The sequence below is a fragment of the Muntiacus reevesi genome, chromosome 3 (genome assembly GCF_963930625.1).
Source record: "Muntiacus reevesi chromosome 3, mMunRee1.1, whole genome shotgun sequence".
Classification (NCBI taxonomy): Eukaryota; Metazoa; Chordata; class Mammalia; order Artiodactyla; family Cervidae; genus Muntiacus; species Muntiacus reevesi.
Genome location: NC_089251.1, coordinates 264013267 through 264022294, shown reverse-complemented (window position 1 = coordinate 264022294; position 9028 = coordinate 264013267). Strand labels below are relative to the sequence as shown.

At 44.2% G+C, this 9028-nt stretch overlaps 1 long non-coding RNA gene across 1 annotated transcript; it reads right to left on the bottom strand.

Annotated features, from left to right (window-relative positions):
• Nucleotides 1-694: 694 nt before the first annotated feature.
• Nucleotides 695-5012, bottom strand: LOC136163523 (uncharacterized). The gene is made up of 3 exons (XR_010662253.1): nt 4805-5012; nt 2222-2319; nt 695-1092 (listed from the first exon to the last, which is right to left on the bottom strand). It is a non-coding gene; the product is annotated as an uncharacterized lncRNA (long non-coding RNA).
• Nucleotides 5013-9028: the final 4016 nt, after the last annotated feature.

Below are 9028 nucleotides of genomic sequence, written 5' to 3'. Positions count from 1 at the left end.
ATTTATCCCTACTTAATTCATGCTTCTTTTAAGATTTATTTCTTTTCGGCTGTACTGGGTCTTTGTTACTATGGGCTTTCTCTAGCTGCAGTGTGTGGGCCTTCATTGTGGTGGCTTCTCTTGTTGTGGAGCATGGGCTCCAGGGCACCCAGTTTCAATAATTGTGGCTCATGGGCTTCCCAGACAGTAAGGAATCTGCCTGCAATGCAGGAGACCCGGGTTCAGTCCCTGGGTTGGGAAGATCCCCTGGAGGAGGGCACAGCAACCCACTCCCATATACTTGCCTGGAGAATCCCCATGGACAGAGGAGCCTGGTCAGCTACAGCCCAAGGGGTCGCAAGGAGTTGGACTCGGCTGAGCGGCTGAGCGCAGCACAAAGCACATGGGCTTTGTGACACACGGGCTTAGTCGCCCTGCAGCGTGTGGGATGTTCCTGGACCAGGAATCAAGCCCCGGTCTCCTGCATTGGCCGGTGGATTCTTAACCACTGGACCACCAGGGAAGCACTTATGTTTTTAAAATGCTATTATAAATGGAATTCTAAAGATTACAATTTGCAATTGTTGGTTGCTAGTATATAGAAATACATTGATTTTTTAATATGGAGACTTTTTTCAGTTTTATTGAGATACAGTTAACATATAACATCATATTAGTTTAAGGTATACAACATGATCCGACATATGTATGCAGTACAAAATGATAACCACAATAAGTTTAGTAACTGTCTATCACCCCATCTAGTTATAATTTTTTTCTTGTGATGAGAACTTTTAAGATCTAATCTCACTGCAACTTTCATACATGCGATACAGCATTGTTAACTATAGGTACCATGCTCTACATTACATCCCCAGAACTTATTTATCTTATAACTGACTTCCTTCACCCATTTCCACCCCCATTGCTTTTGACCAACCTGTTTCCTTAATCTGTGAGTTGTTCTTTTTTTAATTTCACACATTATTCAGTATTTACCTTGAAGCTGAGTTCTTGATCCTGCAAGCATTTGCTATCGTGAACAACCAACCCAGTTTGTCCGGGATTCTCCTTATTTCAGCAGTAAAAGTCCTACATCAGGTAATCTGTTCCCTGGGATGAGAAAATTCCAAGTTTTCAGTAATGGGCACAGAAGGTTGGGGGAAAGGTACAAGCCCCAAAGGTGACCCCAAAAAGAGAGGCTGAAAGCCATACGGGTTTTAGTACCAAATGGACATGGCACTTTCCCTAGTTTCAACTGCTGCTGATGGCAACCACAATTTGCAGTTCCTGATAATGGATCATTCATTATAACCACCCTTCCCAACCCAGGGATTCAACTCAAGTGCACTGTAATCTAATGCATGAACATCCACTTTGCCTGTGAACTGACTGTTGTGATTTGTGTTGAGACAGTGCTAGTTCAATTTTTAACATGGTGAATATTGTGGCCATGTTTTTTAATAGTTCAGTTGATGAAAATGAGAATGATGACAATACCAATCAGTGCCAGCAGGAACCAGACATGATGATCATTTAGAAGTCTAAACAACTGTAATGTTTGGCTGCACTGGGTACCAGTTGCGCTACACGGGTGCTCTAGTGCAGTGTGCAGGCTTAGTTGCCCCACGGCATGTGGAATATTAGTTTCCCGATTGGGGATTGAACTCACGTCTCTTGCATTGGAAGGTGGACCACCAGGAAAACCCCATATCTGTGTTACTTTACTGACTACTGGCATAACATATGAAACTGGTTTAGGGTGGTAAATCAAAAAGGGTATGCTTCACAATATGCAGAAAAGAATTTGAGGTTGGGCATGGTTGAGAAGGGCTTCCTGGGTGGCTCAAGGCAACCCACTCCAGTATTCTTGCCCAGAGAATCCTATGGATAGAGAAGCCTGGTGGGATACAGTCCATAGGGTCGCAAAGAGTTGGACAGGACTGAAGCAACTAAGCATACATGCAAGCACATGGTTGAGAAAGGAACGTAAAAGTAGAAACTGATATTCACAACTCTTCAATGAGACAGCCAAGGGCTTCTAAATTAATCAAAATCATTTTTTTGGTGTCCCCCAACCAATTCACAGTTGGATATAGTGGCCACTGGAGGAAAAATGCTAACTTCAGACTATACTACAAATCTACAGTATGGCCCTGGCACAAATATAGACATAAATCAGTGAAACAGTATAGAGAGCTCAGAAACAAACCCATTCACTTATGGTCAATTAAGTCCTCACCTGCTGAGTGTCTTGCAAAATTGTCCACAGCACAACTATTGGAGTATGGGTTGTTTCCTGGGATACCGAGGCTTTCATGATAAAAGGTGTGGTGACTTCTGTTTCCTCAAAACATGCAAAAGCATTTAATAAGTCACTTGGGTTTCTAGAAATGGAAGAAGATGATCTTCTGCAGACATGTGCCTACAAGACAGCTCTCACTGTGGTCAGTCATAGACCACAGTTAATCTGCCATAGATGTGAACAGGTTTATATAGAATGGATCAACAACAAAGCCCTACTGTATAGCATAAGGAACTATATTCAATATCCTGTGATAAACCATAATGGAAAAGAATATGAAAAAGAATATATATATAAAACTGAGTCACTTTGCTGTAGAGAAGTAATTAAGGCAACATTGTAAATCAACTATACTTCAATTTAAAAAAAGCTTAGTCTTCTAAAAAACCATCTTTTCAAAGTGTGGGACAAGAATAATGACTCTCTCTAACATGAGGATAGACTGAGAATGGAGAAAAGGGTTGCAAGCAGAAATCCCTAAACTGTTCTCTAAAACTGTCTGATCTTTGAAGAGGCCATTCAGACACCAAAAATGGGTGAGCTGACTGCACCTGATTTGCTCAATGTGATATGTAGATAGTAACAAAAACTCATATAATGAAAAATGACTCAGTTTGGGGGTAATAAAACAAACATCACCAGAAAAGGACAGCCAGTTTAAGCAGGATTTGATCATTTCTTTACTAAAACTGGAAATTATTTGTCATTCAACTTTAATTTCCCAAGTTCAGATATCATTGGGCTTTAAAACCATTTTTCCTAAGAAATAGAGGTTTAGCTTATGACATCCAGAGTGCTTCAAAATGTTTAAAAAGAAGGTTATTTTAGACATGGATGTCCTACATACTGAATTTATAGATGTAAAGGAACTCATAAACAGCTGGTCTACCAAAATCAGCCTGTAGGTACAAAGTGGATGCACATTTTTTGAGAGCTGGAAACTAATCCCTACAGTCTAAAAACCTTCTGTTGTTAGTAAGACCCTAAGTATTCCACGCTCAAATGATTTGGTTGAGAGGATTGTTAGCTTGATGCCATCACATTGAACTGACAGCCGGAATCAGCATAAAGTTGGCTTAATAACAGCAGAGTTGCAAGTCAAAGAATTTTATGTTTAATCACATTCAGTTCGATCACTACATAAAGGAAGGGTTCCCTAAAGGCTGCAGGCAAGGACATAGAGGTAGAAAAAGGCTTTGTATCATAGGACAGCAATGTCACTGTTATTTTTTAAATTAAATATTGGTAATTAGTCCTATTATATTTGCTTTCTCTTTTTTAAAAGTCTTCTATGTATCTTTTTTTAAAAAATTAAATTTTGTACAGCAGTTTTAGGTTCACAGCAAAATCCAGGGGGGAGTACAGGCACTTCGCATATACCCCACACCCCCACACATGCATAGCCTCCCCATTATCTACCTATGGGACATAGTGGTACAATTGCTACTATGAACCCGCATTGACACAACATCATCAGCTAAAGCCCAGAGTTTACGTTAAATTCACTGTTGATGTTGTGCTTCACCTATTCATCCCCGTCACTAGCTCCACCCCCAACTCCTGGAAGCTACTAATCTTTTCATTCTTCTCATAGTTCTGCTTTTTTCCAGAATGTCATAAAGTTGCAATCATACAGTACATAACCTTTCATATATATGTATTTTAACACAAAATCTAAGTAACCCATAATGGATTAAAATAAATTGCCCTATCAGAGGACGGAAACATTCTAAAACTATTTGTATATTTCTTTCTCATACATATTATTTGTTTAATTCGTCCCACTATGAATTATTGCCATTGGGACTAATCCTATTGTTTAAACAATAGCATTTATGTAACAGAAAAGTAAATACAGAATATATAATTTCAAATTATCTGTGTTCATATTTTTCATATTTTAATAATGTGTAATTCTAATATGTATCATTTCAAATAAATGATTTGGTCATTTTCTATATTAATACACAAAGCGTAGAATATTTTTACATATTACTAAAGTGAAAGTGAAGTCGCTCAGTCGTGTCCGACTCTTTGCGACCCCAGGAACTGTAGCCCACTAGGCTCCTCTGTCCATGGGATTTTCCAGGCAACAGTATTGGAGGGGGTTGACTATGGGTATAAAAACGGCATTTTAAACCTATTCCATTATTACGGGTTTGGGCGATCTGGTACCCCTGTGCCCCAGGTGGGATCACTAACGCTGGTTTGCTCCGCTGCAAGTCTACCTCCTCCTGTCCCCGGGCGCTGTTTAAACCCCAGGAATCCAGAACCTTCTGCCACCTGGTCGCTGCCCCCCAGGGGCTCACAGTTTGGTGACGAAGCCAGACACAAACAGTCAGGCGGAGAAGGTGCCCGGAAGGGCGCCCTGGCCACCTTGGGGCGGACCCTGACTAGCTCCTAGCAGGCCCGGTGGGAAGGCTGCCTGGAGGAGACCAGCCGGGGCTGGACCGCGGGGTAAAAGGCCGGGACGCGGGCGTGTGATCCGGGAGCGGAGCCGCCGCCCGAGCCTCTCCTCACCCAGGACTGGCTCCTGCGGACCTGCGCAGCAGGGGTCTCCCTCCGGGTCGCCTACCCGTGCGCTCTGGGTGTTACGCGCCTGAGTTGCGCCAGGGGGGTCGTAGCCCTTCCGGGCCCAGGCTCTAGCGCGGCCACTGCGCCCGGCCACGCGGGTTGCCCGGCCCCACAGAGGTCAGGATCCTGCAAAGCTGCTCCTGCGCCCCGGCCCGCGCCGCTCCGACTCCGGCGCGGCCGCCGCCACGCCCCTACCTCCACCGGCCGTGCCGCCCGCCCGGCGCCCCGCTGCCGGGCCGAGGCGTGTGCTGGATGCACGCCTGCAGCTGAGTCAGCCTGTGAGTCAGCGCCCCCTGACCGCCGGCCGCTGCGTCTGGGCTGCAGTTGGGGACCAGCGCGGGGAGCCGGGGAGGAGCGAGGGGTGGGGGAGGGGGAGAGAGCGGGAAGGAGAGCCGCTTCCAAAGCAAGGGTCTGCAGCCCACCGCCTGCAGGCTGTCCCGTGTTTTTGTTCAACCCAGAAGCTAAAAATGACTTTTACATTTTTAATGGTTTTGAAGTACCAAAAAAATGATTTATTTTGTAACAAACAAAATTACATAAAATTCAAATCTCAGCGTCCATGAAAAGTTTTATTGGACCACCAGTGCGCATTTGTTTAGTATTGTCCGTGGCTGCTTTGCAGAAAGCTGCAGAACTGAGCGCTCGTGAGGCACTGCGCGGCCCCCAGAGCCAGGGCTCTTCACGCTCCGCACCTTCACAGGAGGCGCGCTCAGCCCCGGCTGTTAAGGAGGTCACTTGGTTTGCAGAGAGCAAGTCCTGGGCTGGGGGTGGGGAGGGCAAACTCAGGCCCGACGGGGATTACCATCTTGGGAAGCTTTCCAGCCCAGCTGAGCTGCCTTAGGGTTTGTCAGCAGGCGGGAGAGCCTCCAGACCTCTGTGGTTGAACTTGCTAGGTTCTGGGACAGAGGGCTCTCGGCTGCAACCCTGGAAACCAGGTTTGTCCCACACCACCCCTGGGAGCCCTAACTGCACTGTAGCAGGGTCCCCCGTGGGGCCACAGACTCCCAGCTGAGTGGTTTTTGCTCCTGGTTACCCATTAACTGGCTAGTCCTCACGTAAAATTTCAAGGAAGTCAGGCCTGCATGTTTATTGCCAGGTGGATCCCTGGTGATGACCTACCCTATCACTTGCAGCCTGGGGAAAAGAGTCTGGGTGAACCTTTATGACCGCTGTGGCTCAAGGCAGTGTTTTTCAAACTTAAAAAAAAAAAAAAATCTCAACCCTCAGTAAGAAATATATTTTACATGGTAACAAGTTTCACAAAACTACCCTTAATACAGTGATGCATTCTTGCCATTGTCAATTCCTTTCTCTCTTCCTCCATCTCTCTTGAAAGAAAAACTTCCTAGGAGATAGATATATTTTTACAGAGACTATTGAGGAAAGTCTCAAACACAGAAAAGTAGAGTAATATAATCCGCTTTCATGTACCAGTCCCTGAGCTTCAAGAGTAAAGTTTTGTACAACTTGTTTCATCTCTTCCCCTCCTTTTCTCCCAGAATATCTTTCCTATTTTTCAAAAATTATGATCATGAAAAACAAAATGATCATGAAACACTAAATTGATTTTTTGACCTACTAATAGGTTGCAGCCTGTTCCATGTTGGTGCAAGTCCCTTCAGTCGTGTCCAACTGTTTGTGATCCTATGGACTACAGGCCACCAAGCTCTTCTGTCCATGGAATTCTCCAGGCAAGAATACTGGAGTGCGTTGCCATGCGCTCCTCCAGGGGATCTTCCCGAACCAGGGATTGACCTGCATCTCTTACATCTCCTGCATTGCAGGTGGATTCTTTACTGCTGAGTCACAGGAGAAGCCCTGCAACCTATTAGTGCAACATAAATGTGTTTGATGGCATCCAGACATATCTGTCTCTTCTCTTTTCAGTTCAAAGCACAGCAGCAGGAAAGGTCCTCCTTCACCTAATGGAGGAAGCTTCTGGCTCTCAGTCTCCATGACCCTCCTTGACTTCCTTTGACCGAAGTCAGAGCCCCCAGCCTCTATGGGCAATAAATACACGAACCTGTTTGTTATTATCTGATGTGCATTAAATTCTTGGTAAATAACTGTGATAACCTGGGAGGGCAAGGATTCCAGAAATACATTTGCTTCATTGACTATGCTAAAGCCTTTGACGGTGTGGATCACAACAAAATGTGGAAAATTCTTAAAGAGGTGAGAATACCAGACCACCTTATCTGCCTCCTGAGAAACCTGTGTGCAGGTCCAGAAGCAACAGTTAGAACCGGACTGGTTCCAAATCATAAAGGAGTACGTCAAGGTCAAGGCTATATATTGTCACCCTGCTTATTTAACTTATACGCAGTGTACCTCATGCAAAATGCCAGGCTGGATGAAGCACAAGCTAGATTCAAGATTGCTGGGAGAAATATCAATAACCTCAGATATGCAGATGACACCACCCTTATGGCAGAAAGCAAAGAGAAACTAAAGAACCTTTAGATGACAGTGAAACAGGAGACTGAAAAAGCTGGCTCAAAACTCAGCATTCAAAAAACCAAGATCATGGGCATCCGGTCCCATCCCCTCATGGCAAATAAATGGGGAAACAATGGAAACAGTGACAAACTTTATATTCTTGGGCTCCAAAATCACTGCAGATGGTGAGTGCAGCCATGAAATTTAAAGGCGCTTGCTCCTTGGAAGAAAAGCTCTGACCAACCTAGAAAGCATTTTAAAAAGCAGAGACATTAATTTGCCAACAAAGGTCTATGTAGTCAAAGCTATGGTTTTTCTAGTAGTCATGTATGGATGTGAGAGTTGTACTACAAGGAAAGCTGAGTGCAGAAGAATTGATGCTTCTGAACTGTGGTGTTGGAGAAGACTCTTGAGAGTCCCTTGAACTGCAAGGAGATCAAACTGAAACCGTTTACCTCAGATTAGCACATGAACCCAGCCAAAACCCACAGTACCTGGTTTCAGGACCTAATGAAGCTCATATTCTTGATGTCTCATCGCAGAAAGAATTCAGCGAGAGACAAAGTAATAGGTTCAGTTCAGTCACTCAGTCATGTCCAAATTTTTGCAACCCCATAGACTGCAACAAGCCGCCTTCCCTGTCCATCATCAACTCCTAGAGCTTACTCAAATTCATGTCATCCAACGATCTCAACCTCTGTTGTCCCCTTCTCTTCCCACCTACAATCTTCCCCAGCATCAGGGTCTTTTCCACTGAGTCAGTTCTTTGTATCAGGTGGCCAAAGTAATGGAGTTTCAGCTTCAACATCAGTTCTTCCAATGAATATTCAGGACTGATTTCCTTTAGGATTGACTGGTTGGATCTCCTTGCAGTCCAAGGGACTCTCAAGAGTCTTCTCCAACACCACAGTTCAAAAGCATGAATTCTTCAGCACTCAGCTTTCTTTATAGTCCAACTCTCACATCCATACATGACTACTGGAAAAACCAAAGCTTTGACTAGACGGACCTTTGTTGGCAAAATAATGTCTCTGCTTTTTAATATGCTTTCTAGGTTGGTCACAGCTTTTCTTCCAAGGAGGAAGTGTCTTTTAATTTTGTGGCTACAGTCACCATCTGCAGTGATTTTGGAGCCCAAAAAATAAAGTCTCTCACTGTTCTTACAATACACAGAAGTGATAGGTAGGAAGTGGATTTATTCAGACTCAGAAGCACATTCCACAGAGTGTGGACATTGCAGAGGGTGAGTGTGGCTGCAAAATGTGGCATGGTTAGGTTTCATAGGCTGACTAATTTCATATGCTAATGAATGGGAGGATTAGTTCATCTGTTTTGGAAAAGGGGTAGAGATTTCCAGTAAATGGGCCATGGCCCACTTCTTGGTCTTCTGACAGTGACTTATAATTGTCTTTGTGCCTCTGGGTGTGTCATTTCCCTTGCTGATTGAGGATCAAAGTCTAGTCTTGTCTGCCATCTTGGTTCCATTTGATTCCAATCCATTTATGTTGTGTCTTTGGGCTATGTCATTCTTTCAAAAGTTGTTTCCTTAAGGTTACAAAGTCAGTCAATTCCTAAAGGAAATCAATCCTGAATATTCATTGGAAGGACAGGTCCTGAAGCTGAAGCTTCAGTACTTTGGCCACCTGATGCAAAGAGCGAACTCATTAGAAAAGATGCTGATGCTGGGAAAGATTGAAGGGAAGAGGAGAAGGGGACGACAGAGGACGAGTT